The 13508-nt window shown below is 39.9% G+C and overlaps 1 protein-coding gene across 5 annotated transcripts in view; it reads right to left on the bottom strand.

The window, feature by feature from the left end:
• MSRB3 (methionine sulfoxide reductase B3) overlaps nucleotides 1-13508 on the bottom strand; it is an 80851-nt gene that overhangs the window by 64033 nt on the left and 3310 nt on the right. The window contains exon 1 of one of the 5 annotated variants that reach the window (XM_041465578.1): nucleotides 10858-11142. The exons of the other annotated variants lie outside the window; for them this stretch is intronic. The gene's annotated coding sequence lies outside the window, so the exon portion shown is untranslated. Of the gene's footprint in view, nucleotides 1-10857; nucleotides 11143-13508 lie in introns of those variants that run through there. 5 annotated transcript variants of the gene reach the window in all.

Here is a 13508-nt window from a genome sequence, read left to right as displayed (position 1 = left end):
TGGAGCTCCTTCACTGCACTTCACTCTTTAGCAGAGTACAACATGATCTTCCATCTGTTTGGCTCTCATAAGATGAATACCATGCTCAGCAATAACTTGCAAATCTTGTAAGTACAGATAGTACAAATACAGCAGTAACTATGTCATTAGCTGGGTTCCAGAAGCAGTTTTCTAGGATACGCATTTTACCTCCAGGGAAGCCTTCCTCTTAGGAGCCTAATGTTGGCAAATATTAAGGAACTGCCAGCTTTCAAGAGCTTCTATATTGTCCATTGTGGACATTCAGAAAACATAAGTTTTGCCCCAAAATTATTAGCTATAAAGTAACATAGGTGGTCTGTCAAATTTGTCCTTCGGAAATTAAGAACTTTGTATGTACTCGGGTTATGTTTTTTCAACCTCTGTCTGCAACTAGAAAGATTTCTTTGGGTGAAGGACAACTTGAAAGGTTAAATTCTGATATTACCACATCTTGTTTTTAAGAGCAATAGGGGAAACATCAAGGGTCTCGGGAGCTCGTAACACTACTGGTTTAAATTTTTCCATATTCAGTGTTATTCCTGACAACTCAGGTCCAGAATTCCTAAAATTACATGAGAATCCCAGCTCTCACAAGAAAAAACATGAAGTTTTAGCTCTTTACAAGTAAATTAAAAAAACATCCACAAGTTCTTAAGGGAAGGATCAGGGTTTTTTTCTTGCCCCAATAATAAGACCTTAGTAGTGTGAGGTTTCTATACTTTTTTCCAGTTTCCCTTCCCCCAGCCCCAAGTCTCTGGCCTCATTTGGAGGGCAGGAAACAATTAAGAGATAGGCATACACTAGTCAGCCAGGCTCCCAGGCTCTTGTCAGGAATTCCTATGTCACTGGAAAAAGCAAAGAGCAAAAAAATTGCCACACTGAAGAAAGCCAAACAACTAGATGTTAGAAAGAAGTAAAGGCCTGGGATCTACTGTACTCAAGTGTTAAATTAACAGTTTAATTTTTATCAGTATGTGTTTTGTAAAGTTTTTTTTTTAATCCAGCAATAACTTTGAACAGTTGTTTTGCAAAGGGTTTACTTATTTACTTTGACACAAAGCAAACTATAACCAAATGTTTCCCTGACAAAACTTAATGGATTATTTTGTATATATGTTTATTTCAGTTTTAACATTTGGATATTTCTTTTTTTAAATTTGTCTTTTGCTCACCTAAAGCTGCTGCCAGTCAGGGTCAGCAGACAGGACAGATCAACCCTCAGGAACTGCAGAAACAAAAGGTGCAGCCTAAAGACAGAACCGCATGAGCAAGTGTTTCAGTAGGTCATGTCTTTCTGTGTCTAAACAATTATTTTACTCCCTAGTCATTTTTCCTTAACACATTCTGTGTTAACACCAAAGACCTTAGCCTTTCCTGCTCTCTGCACTGCACTTGGTGGCTTTAAGGGACTTTCCTGTTTGCAGGTTGACATGGTGTATGGTGTGGACAAAGGCAATGTTGAATAGCTTGTAAGAGATGTTTAATAAACCATCTGAAGCTGCCAGCTGTGGCAGGAGATTGGAGTACAGGAAAACTTTTCAGCAGGGGCCCGATGACTGCTGGTTATTTATTAGTGAAAGAAGGAGGGAAAAGTTCCAGTTCTCACTCCAATGCAAGATATCCAATCCTGAAACTATCATCCTTTGCAGTGCACAAAGTATTTTCATTCTTATATACCTGGGCTGTCCTAGCCTCCTAACAGCCTGAGAGAACCATGAGGAGGCAGCCTTCAGCCCTCAAAAAAACCCACATCCTGTGAATATGCATTTGTGCTTTATAATAATATTTTTAGACAACTGCATGTTTCAATGCACCATATTGTATTTGAAGCATTTGGCAAAAAATAGTAAAGGTAATTGACAAAAGCCTGGAAAAGGATAATTTAAATGAGATATTAAGAAGAAATTATTTACTATGAGAGTAGTGAGACAGTGGAGCCAGTTGGCCAGAGAAGTGGTAAATGTCCCATCCCTGTAAGTCAAGGCCAGGTTGAACAACCTGATCTAGTGGAAGGTGTTCCTGCCCACAACAGGGGGTTTGGAACCAGATCATCTTTAAGCTCCCTTCCAACCAAACCATTCTGTGATTCTATGAAATTTACCTTTAAAGAGAGATTTTAGGCTCTCGATTTTCATGTGCTTGTATATCTATTGATAATGCAAGCTAGGTGTCTTGCAAAAGCTCACTGTCTAATGAGAATAAAATACTTTAATCATTAACAGCTAGGATAATGATAAAGGCACTTATAAATTTAAGCTTCTCAAAGACTTATTGAAGAGGAATAAAGCATTCTAAATGAAATTAATTGCATTAACCTCACAGGTCTACAGAAGTACTGTAGCATATAACTTGCATGCTTGTCAGCGTATATTCCCCCCTATACAATATTAGCTTCTCAATTACAGCCACAGAAATCTGAAGTATTAGACCTGAATTCCCACTTCACTTTTAAGACTCTCAATTAAAGCATGTTCCCCTTAGCTGCTTGTGCTGAAATGTACAAACCAAATGGCAATCCTGTCTACTTTTAGGAAGTTTATGTTGTGCCTTGATAGAAGAGGCAATTACTGCCATGCCTTGTAATATTTGAATGGAACACCAGGAAATGTCAAGGTTTAAACTTGAAGTTAGTACTGCCATTAGAAAGGAGCCTAAACAGTGAAGTTCAAAACCTTTTTTTTTTCTTGAATTTTACATATTCTCTTATACTGGATTTTGTTCTTAAACCCTACCCAGAGCAACTGAAACTCCAACCTAAAACACCTTCCTGCAAAACGCACATAAGACATTTTCAAGTACCAGTTTGGCCCTCATATGCTTTAGGATACTGTCAGATCCAGGTGTTTTAATGGCCTTTACTTACAGGAAAGATCATTTGCAAAGCAACCAGACAAGTCCCTAACTGTGGAGGCTATTCAGTGTTTCCTAACATGAACTGTAGCAGTTGTCCCTGCACCTGCAGAGCCAGCAGGGCTGGAGGTGGCAGACGCCTGCCTGGGCACAATAAGCGTGGCACACACCAGGGCTGCTCCACCTCGAGGGGTGCACAGGGCCTCCCCAGGCCCATGGCTTCCTCAGCTTCCTCACGGCGCCCACCAGCCAGTCCTCCCTCTCCTGTGAAATGGGGTTATCCAGTCCAGTCTGTGGATGTTCCTGAGGTATCCTTTTCATATTCTAGCTGGGAAGCTTCGGCAGCTTCTGTTAATGGTGGGAGTAGGAAAGGAAGAAGAAAAGTCTAAAGGTTGAGATCAGACAAAAAACCAGAGGAAAGCAGGAAAAGAGAATGAGCAGAAATGCTCACCTGCTCACACTGAGTCCCACCCTGTGATACACAATTGACAGGCATCGCCTTATGGACTAATGCCCTCCATACTTTATCTTTAGGATGCATAAAGGTTCCTACTGAGGTGAATTAGGGATATTTTTAGGAGTTCAGCCTTTAGTCTGAGCTTTATTATCCAGACTTCAGTCCTCCATGTAAGAGAGATGAGATTCCCACAATAGATTTTAGATTATCATACAGCCTAAAATTATTATCTTTATGATAAAATAATAATAAAAAATCCTGGAAAACAAACCAGATTCTGAAATCTCTGCACACTATTCAGCATAATCTCACTGATTCCAACTGCTGACAAAAAGATATGCTATGTGAGGAGGCACCATATATCTGTTTCCATTTGCATTACAATGGTTCTCCAGAATAGAAAAAATATGTATACTTATAAAAGAAAAACACTACATCTGAGCAGAAAACAAACACATATATTTAATTTTCATCTAATTACCAAATTGAGGTAACATTCACTCTAGCAATAGCTACCTAAAATGGAAAGCTCACTGTCTCTCACAGGAATAACCCTTTCTGTACTCTGAACTGGCTGCTGCATTGCTCCCCTCTCCCACTAGCAAGAAACCAGCTTGGCCACAATGAGGCTGGTGTGACTAAAGCCCTAGCGTGGGTGCAGGGGCCAAATTTAAAAAGCCTGAGAAGTGAGAAGCCTGAGAAGCTTGAGAAACAAATGAGTTTTTGAAGGCTGTACCATCCCAAAAAGCAACAAGGGGAAAGGCATATAAACACCTCCCTGTTCGGCAACTGGCTCCCATGGATAAGAAAACTGTGGACTTGATTTCTCCCTATTTTACTACTAACATTTACACACAGCAGAGCAGTGATACTGATCCCCTTTAAACAACAAAAGGATGTGGCCTGTGGGGATGTGGAGGACATCCATGCTACACTGAGTATAAGCAGGGGAGAGAGGCAATTTTTTCTGCTTTAAGTAATGCAGAAGAAAGTCCTTGCTCAAGGGACTCTCACTTGGTCCTTAGGGAAGGTAGTGAAATGGAAGAAGATCTCATTAAAGTAGAGACAAGACAGCACAGGCCTTGTAAGCAACAGATGAAATGGGAAAAGTGAAACTGCAAAGAGACACAAAAAAGCAGCGACCCCAAGAAGGGAAGAAACAAGACAAGTAAGGAGCCCCCAAGCCTGGGATGAAAGAGCATTCTTGGCTAAGGGCAGAAACCAGTGAGTCTGTCAGTCTTACAAGTGCTCATACATCTGTCATTTGCAGATTGTTTCCCAATAGTTATGACTGGCAATACTTCCCAAAGGAAAGTAAATATAGGTCAACTGGGATTCCCCCTCCACTCCTGCTCCTCCCAGATCTGATGCACTAAAGTAGTGCTGAGCTGCACTTTCATTTTCCCTGACTTGGTAGCCTGCCAACATACAGCACATTCCTTTTATGGCAGTGAGTTTATAACTACAACAGTCATAAACGATTCTTAAATGGGTCTGTTCTGAGAATCACAATCCTTTCAACATCTTGAAAAATTTCTCATTTTTTTTGTTCCAGGCAGTCCTCTCCAGCACAGTGGTAAAGATTTAATTGCTTCTGGTCCTCAGATGATGAGACACAAGTGTTCTGGAAATAACCTTTTAATTGAACAATTCCTACTGGCAAACCCAAAAGCATTTTGTGTTGCACACCAATAAAGGATTCATTCTCAATACTAAAAGAAAAAAAAATTAAAAACTTCTGAGTTACTTCTCTGAATAGAACTATGCAAGGGATTCACTAGCACTTGAAGACATGAAACCCATTTTTGCTATCAGGTTGGTTTGATTAGGTATGTGTTCCTCTCCACCATTATTTGCATTGTCAGGCTGACTAATACAGCAAAGATAACAAACTTGCTGTTCTATTTTTAATTTGGGACAAATCCCATGCATCATGTTAAATACAACTTCCTTTTATAGCCATGAACAGAAGCCCTTCAACAGAAATTTCCGTTCTGCTTTTCTGAAACACCTTTGTACTAGCTTTTCCTTTTCAATTAAAAAAAAAAAAAAGACTAATTTTGAAGACTAAACAAACACATCATTTGAAATTGTCATTCTTTTAAATTGTGTTACACATTTTTTACTCTGTAACTCAGCAGACTTTTCCCTCACCTTACAAAGATTATTTGCCTGGGTAACAATACACAATAGATGAGACACATGAGCAGTTTCTCTTAGGCAGAATATCTCATAAATGAAGCAAAGAGAAAGCCTCCAGCTAATGGCATGATTTAAGAGGATTTCAAACCAGCACAACAAACCAGTGCACTCTTTTGAAAAGAGCACGGTCTCCTCGTTCCACGGTTCCAGGCGTGCAAGCCAGGCCTGCAGGGCTTTGTTGGCCTGGCGTGCGCTCCCTGCCCGCACGGCACACACGGGCTGCGGGACGCAGGGCGGGAGCTGCCACTCTGCTCCGCAGAGAAGCTGCGTTCTCCATCACCGACCACCTACATTTGGTGACGGCAAATGAGGCACTGCAAGGAAATGTACAAATGACACTTTCTAGGCCACTGAAGGAGACAAACATATCAGCGCCAGAAGAGTTGTGATTCCAGACATGGTTTGGCCCTCCAGTTTAATGATTTCTCAGAGTAAAATCTGTACCAGGGAATAAAAACTCCCAATGCTCCCTGCCACAGCAGGACACTAAGGCTTTGTCAATGGATGCCACGGAGTTATTACAGTGTATATAGGAAATTACCAACAATCAGTGGGTCTATTGCCAGCAGATTTTTAAGGTATTTAAAACTCTTTTAATTGAAAAAGTAGTTAGTGCTGATATCTGTCTACATGTGCATATATGCACATAATGTGTGTATAGATGCCATGCACCCTGCTAGAAAAATAAAATTTCAGTGCAAGAGATACATTTGTCTTGTTTGTGTAATTTCTTTCATTCTGCATTCTTCAGCACAAGCCATTTGAAAGCTGAATTATCTCCCTTTATTTGTATTATTTCCTACTTGAGAAAATATAATTTTTATATCAGACTCTGAACCAGACCTGAGTATCTTGTATTTTGTAAAAATATTTTTAGGTAAAGGGTTTGTAAAATTTAGTTATGATCTCTCTGTCAGACAGTATAACTTCATCTCAGAACAATTAAGGTGGTGGTTTCTTTTTTTATCATCCCAGCTGCTAGAAAAGCACTCCGAATTAAAGACATCATAGCTGCCAATCTCTCCCCAACAGTCTCCCTTACATGGAAATTTTCCACGTGGCTTTCTCTCCAAGCCAATACCGCTCCTCACCACCGAGCGGCACCAGCTCCCTTGGATACAATCACACGCTGCACAGCCCCGTGAGTTGTCCTTCAAACAGCACACACAGGTCTACGCATACGTCAACAGAACAAAAGCATCCTTTAAAAATGTACCTTTGATCACACAGATTGTGTCACGATGGTATGCAGAGCAGCCTTATGAATATACAAGAAAACCTCAGCCTTTTATCCAAAAATATTTTTTAAAAATTATAGCATATAGAAGGTCTGACATTGCACAAATAAAAACAAAAACAAAACCAAAAAAACAAACATAAAAGAATGCCTTACATACTGCAATAGGATCATTTATCAACCAAAATCCAAAGAACCTTTATGCAGCTGAAAAAACCTCAAATGTCCAATACATAACAAAATAAAATACCATCAAGTAAAACAGAAACTCCTAAGTCTTCTCTTGTCAAGGTTGTACTTTTATTTTTATGAATAGCAGTGAGAAGACACAACAGCAAGTAAGGAAAGATTATAACTTAAGCTTTGAGTGAATACTGAATGTCAATGACTGAAAAGTGAGAGCAAGGAAACTATTTCTGTGCTAACAACAATAAATTTGATTCAAATATAAAGACCACTACACAAATTTTCTGCCATTTAATAAGCAAGATTATATGTATATCTACCTGTATTTAGGTAATTGCAGGGATAAAAAAAATTTATTCAAGGGTCTCCTTCTTACCAGAGAAAATGCCGCAGAGCCATAGAATCACAGAATAGGTTGGGTTGGAAGAGACTTTAAGATCATCTGGTTCCAACTCCTCTGCCATGGACAGGGGCACCTTCCACTAGACCAGGTTGCTCAGAATCCCATCCAACCTGGCCTTGAGCACTGCCAGGGATGGGGCATCCACAGCTTCTCTGGGCAACCTGTTCCAGCGCCTCACCACCCTCACAGCCAAGAATTTCTCTCTAATATCTAATCTAAACCTATTCCCACTTTAAAGCCATTCCCTCTTGTCCTGTCACTCCAGGCCCCTGTAACAAGTTCCCCTCCAGCTCTCTCGTAGCCCCATCAGGTTCTGGAAGGGGCTCTAAGGTCTCTCCAGAGCTTTTTCTTCTCAAAGCTGAACAAATCCAGCTCTCTCAGCCTGCCTTAATAGAAGAGGTGCTCCAGCCTCTGAATAGCTTCCAAAGACAAAATTTTTCAATGAAAAATGTTATGTAAAATCTGTGAGCTGAATTGTGATTTTCATTCCAGTGCAGTTTTAAAATCCACAAACATAGCATTTTATTTTTTAATTAGCCAAATGTATTTACACTGTCTCTGCAGCACAAGGATCTGCACCTTTAGGCATCCTAAAGCTATTTTTCAAATCTTGAACAAAAGAAGTATTAATTCTAGCAAAACTTGCTTAAATTATTTCCCTTCTCTTCAATCCTCTTCGAAGTGTCCAAAACACGAAGGTGTCTCTTCCACCTCTTTTAATTGATTGAAAATATTTACTAAACTTTACATTTTTGTCAATCCACATCTCCCAGCCCTAAATGCATTCATTCAAAAGGCAAAAATATTCATCCTATATCCCTCCAGCTGGACTTGCAATAACCATGCAAAACCTTTTCTGCAGTGCAAAAAGCACTTACCTTCGGGAAAAAACCCATAAATATTTTCTCCTGCTCTGTTAAAGCAGACTTACAGCAGTGCCAGGCCTGGCAGCAGCCACACAGGCATGTGTGGAGCCCCCCAGGCAGTGCTGGTGCAGCTGGGGTGGCACAGGGCAACAATGCAGCCACTAACTTCGTTCTCCTCTTCCCTCAACCTTTGGCTACTTTCAAGGCTTTATAATTTATCTCTCCTCTGGATCAGTACTGTAAGATAAATGTTGACGTTTTCTTTACATAATCTGTCCCTAAAAATGACATCTGTTCCACTTCCTTCAGCAGAGGCAGCAGCAGGCACCTGCAGGCAGCCCCTCCTGCCACAGCCAGCTGTCAGGAACTTCATTAAGCATTGCCCCAAAATGCAGTTTGTTTCTGTCCTACTTGGGCTCATGCTCCAAAAATAGAAAATCCTGCACTTAAACCATCAGGGCCCCTCTTTCCCATGTTGGTCCTGATATTTCACACCACTCTAAGACATTAGAAATTCCTTGGCAACTCAGCCATGCCCCAGACCTCGGGCATGAAAACTCAGCAACTGAGCCTCCCACCCCAGGATAGGGCCCTTTTCCTGCAGCTCACTTCAGCACGTCTCAGTGAGAGCCTTCAGCATCCCCCATCAGGATAAAACAATGAAGGACATGCCAGCTCTATGTCCACCTGAAGCATTTTTGAAATGATAATTACTGATTAGAATTCTGATACATTTATTCAGTATGTTATTTTTATAGCCTTGGTATGTATGTACAGAAAAAAAAAATCACATTCTCATACAGTTATCTATATGTTTGAATTCTGTGTAGTTGCTTGGCAAAGCAAATAAAAAAATTAATAATCCATAATCTATAATCAGTTAAGCTCATCTCCTAATTTCACACTTTGTAACCCAATACAAAGAAAATAAAACCAACACATCAGATTATCAGGTTGGAAATAGGACTGTTTAAGAAACAGCAGAGGCAATTGCCTGAAGTACTTGCAGTGACTACTTTGAAACTTCTAATCTGTTGTGCAGACCTTGCTCTGCACAAAAATTGTTACTGGAGCTGCCAAAGCTACCTTTTTTTTTTTTTTTTAAGAGAAATCTTTATCAAAGTCTATCAAACTTTCCATTTCATGTTTAGGAACTGCACCTCAGGTACCCTAGCTGCATAAATATGAGACTATCAGAAATTAGGCATGCTAATGTTGATCACTATATTCCAGGATGATGGAGCTGTCCTGTGTGCCTGAAATCTTTCCTTGAGGTTGCTCTTTCTCTTCTGACAGATTAAGAAATTCATCCTAAGCATTTGGGAAATAAAGAGGGGGAATTGTTCAGAAAAGAGCATGTACCTTGGAAGATTTTTGAAAGGTTTTTGCCTTTACAAAATCTCAAGAGGAAGAGGGTAATATCCATTTTTAAAAAGGAAGAAAAGACTGATTAGTAAATTACATGGCCATAAATCTATTTCCAACACACAGAAAGCTTTTGAAACAAAATACTAAACAATCTATAAACAGACAATGAAAATTAGAAAGCAGTAAGCCACCATGATAAACTTGCCAAAATCTAACCCCATAATTAACATACTTTCCTTGTTTCCTGGTACTCTACAGGCAGAAGGAAAGCAGCAAATCAAACAGACCTCAAATGTAAAATACTTTTAGACAAAGCAATCTGGAAAAGCACTTTTCTTTTGGATCAAGGTCCTATATCACAGGTGCAGAGCTGCTGGAATAACCACATTCATTCAGCGCTTCTCCTACTGACCAGGGTCAAAACCCAGCAAGCAGTCCTACTAAAACTGCAGAGACACCCAATCTGCAAGGAGTGTGAAACACCCCGAAGAGCTGAGCAGAACTCAAGATGGTCTTAATAGATTGGAGAAATGGTCAAAAACCAGCAAGATAAAATTCAATACAGTCCAGTACAAAGGACCACATTTGGACTTTAAAAGAAATCTTCAAATGCACAAAATAATCAAAAGTAAGAATGCCAGACTAGCAGCAGTACAGCAGAAAAGGATGTCAAGGTTACAGTGACAATAAATTGAGCCAACAGTGTGAAACTATTAAAAAAAAAAGGCAGATAATGATCTGGAGTTTATTAAAAAAGAGAAACATAATACATAACAGGAGGGACTGAGGAGGAAGTCTGGTCTGCTCAGTAGCAGTGAGGTATCAGTTGTAATATGCTTCTGGTTTGGGCTGTAGGGCAGAAACAGTTGAGCAAAGCCCAGAGGAGAAGTAAAAACAAAAAGAGTGGTTCAGAAAGCCAAATCCCTGTAAAAAACTTTTAAGCACTTGGCTTGTTTAGTCTACAAGAGTGATTGTGGAAATGGGATAATGCTCTGAAAATCTTCCTCTCATCTTAAATAGCATTACATCACTCAGCTATTATACTGTCTTTATTACTGCCACAGTTATTACTTGACTGTCATTAGAGCAAAATGTACTGGTCTGTAATTCACATGTAACTGAGCAACAAAAAGGGCTTGTTTTTCCCCAGACAGCTACCATATTTCACATTTTAAGACTTCATGAGAAGAGCCTAGAGTCTTACAAAATATCTATTGTAATCCTTCCCAGCATGGTTCAACAACTGCTAGAATAAGTTGGTACAAACCTCTCTGAAGTTCAGAGGCGAGTAGCAAAGCTGCCTTGTGTTTTTGGATGAGGGATGCCAGGTAGCAGTTCAGATACCAGGAGCATATGGTGGGTCCTTTCCCCAGTGAGCCACTAATTTGCTACAAGATCTTGTCCCTTTCGTGAGCTTGCCTTTAAGTAAAAGCAGGAGTACACAGAACAAGCACATACACAGACAATTTGCTTTCTCTCAGGAAAAGAGATGTTAAGAGATGTGCTGTCTGCACAGTGTATTTTTCCACCATGTACACACAAAATCTGATGAAGCACTGATTTTAATTCTGAAAAAAAAAAAAGAAAAAATGAAGATACAGTCTAAAAGTACATAGCAGTTAAATATTAAGTCTTTGACCAACAAGGCTGAATTTCCTTTTCTGCAGCCATTCAAAAGCAGAGATTATAATGCTATAGAAAACTCAAATAATTTTATTTGCAGAGCTGCTCCTGAATTTGCATCTCAGGGCTGTAACTTCACACAGTTGACTGATTCACCTCTAGTTTTCCACCTGTCCCTGAGCTGGCAGCCAAAGCATCTGCTCCTGTCTTATTCCCATTTCTCTCCCACACTTGTGCTATGGCTACTGACAGTGCTGTTGGTGTGCAGGAGTGGAAGCCCAACCAATCTGACCTGCAAGCCTTGGTTTCAGCGCCGTGCAGATTGGATCACTGCACTGCTGAATCACCCATTAGTACAAATTTGACTTGAACTAGAGTGTAAGCTCTGGCTGTTCATCATCAGGACACATTAGGGTGGATCTGCATTGGTTTAATGTTGAATATCAAGCTTGGTCTCAGCAGCAGGATGGTGACAATCTGACCCAGGTGACAAAGACTGCTTGTATATTCAACCATTTTTCTTGGCCAACTGAGCAACTTTATATCAAGCCAATGCTTGCTCTTGAACCAGCTGTAGGAAAACCAAGGCCAAACTTACTGTGCTGCATGAACTGAAAGAGTTCCACACATCCATGTGGCTCCCACCCACCAATCCACCTTGAAGGTCCTAGAAGTTGTTAAAATCACCTACACTCTCTGTGCAGGCATCTGGAACAGCCTCGCCTGCAGATTTCCCTGAGAACCACAATCTGGGGAATGGAGAGGAACAAGAACAGGGCAATCCCTCAGCCAGAAGGAACACTTTGTGGGCTGTTTCCTTTTGGCAACAACTGGCATGGTTCACTTCCCCAGGAAGCTGCTAAGGTTCCATGTGTTGAATTATTTTTCCATTTTCATTGTGTGGTGAGAGTGAAAGTGGCATTTGGCAGCTACATTCCATCAGGACTATTGTTGTTCCCTGGTGGTACGGATTTGTTTTCCATCAGGTGAAATGTAAAGGCGTTGTCCCCTTTTGGAAGAACACAGAGCTAAAGAGACCCATGGGGAAATACTTCCAAATGCCATGCATGACATTACTCTTTAAATTCCTTGAATGAGGTAACACTTCCCAACAAAACAGTGTGTTAGCACACTATGTGCATTTTGCTAAGCTGCTGCCCACAGTTCAAAGAAATCATCAACCCTGATGTTCAGATGCTACTGACAGGAAAAAGCAAACTAGGGACCTCTGCAGAAGTCCTGTCCTTAGACTTTGTCTGTGTAAGACCCAAAAGCTGAATCATGTTTAAATCCAAAACTTTCTGGAAATAAAGAAGTATTTATACTATTAATTATTTTACAAAACAATGCTAAACTATAATTTAAGTCTGTGAGTACAGCAAAACTGTGTTAGCACCTTATAAGTGTAAGTATTGTTCTTGCCTGTTTTGGGCAAGTGTAGTTCAATTCCTCAGATCTTAAAGTCCTTATTGCAAAAAGCCTCTTTATTCCCAGTTCCAGTTGCTAGATTGCGTGGTTTTCAGATAATGCTGAATTGAGGTTGCTAAATGAGAACCAGAAGGCTGAAGCTAAGCAGATAAATTTTAATTTCCAATTACCTCACCATAAATGGGGCTCCCAAAGAATTCTTCTACCCTATTTTAATGCAAAAAATACAGATCAGCATCTTCACAGACTAAAGACACAAAAATCCCTGTTAAAATACACAATGACATTCTTCAGCTTCTGGTAGAAATTAATATTGCAGTATGTGTTTCCTTCCTTTTCTTAAGTGGTTAGTTGAAAATTACTTAAAAACACTGAGAGCTGGTTATACATTCACAAAATACCACAGAGAAGGACTTAAATCTTTGGGTTTGTGCTTTTATTTTTTTAAGCTAGTACGTATTAATTTCTCACTGAGAACCAAAGATCCTTCTGAGGGAAATGAAGCCTCTGAAAAGGTAACAGTAAATCCTACCAAAGCAAGGTGAGTAAGGGAAGGGAAAGCTAGCCTGTAGCCACTTCTTACTCTATGAGACACATACATACAAAAAAAAAAAGAAAAAAGGCCCCAAAAGCTCTCAGGTTTTTTGTTGTTCTGTTTAAAAGACCCCTGTTTATTTGGAGGAAGTAACCTTGAAATAACTCCATGTATGGACATGATTACTCCTGAGCAAGAAACACCCTATTTCTGCCTAGCCTTGTAGTTTGTTCCAAAATAAGCATACCAACTTCAGAGTTACTCAGGGAAAGATAAATCCACACCTGATTTTATTCAACAGCAATTCCTAAGTATAATGTCATAAACACACC

Source organism: Pyrgilauda ruficollis, unplaced genomic scaffold (assembly GCF_017590135.1).
Source record: "Pyrgilauda ruficollis isolate IOZ18807 unplaced genomic scaffold, ASM1759013v1 scaffold19, whole genome shotgun sequence".
NCBI lineage: Eukaryota > Metazoa > Chordata > Aves > Passeriformes > Passeridae > Pyrgilauda > Pyrgilauda ruficollis.
The sequence above is the reverse complement of the archived record's forward strand: the minus strand, read 5'-3'. Positions and strand labels throughout refer to the sequence as shown.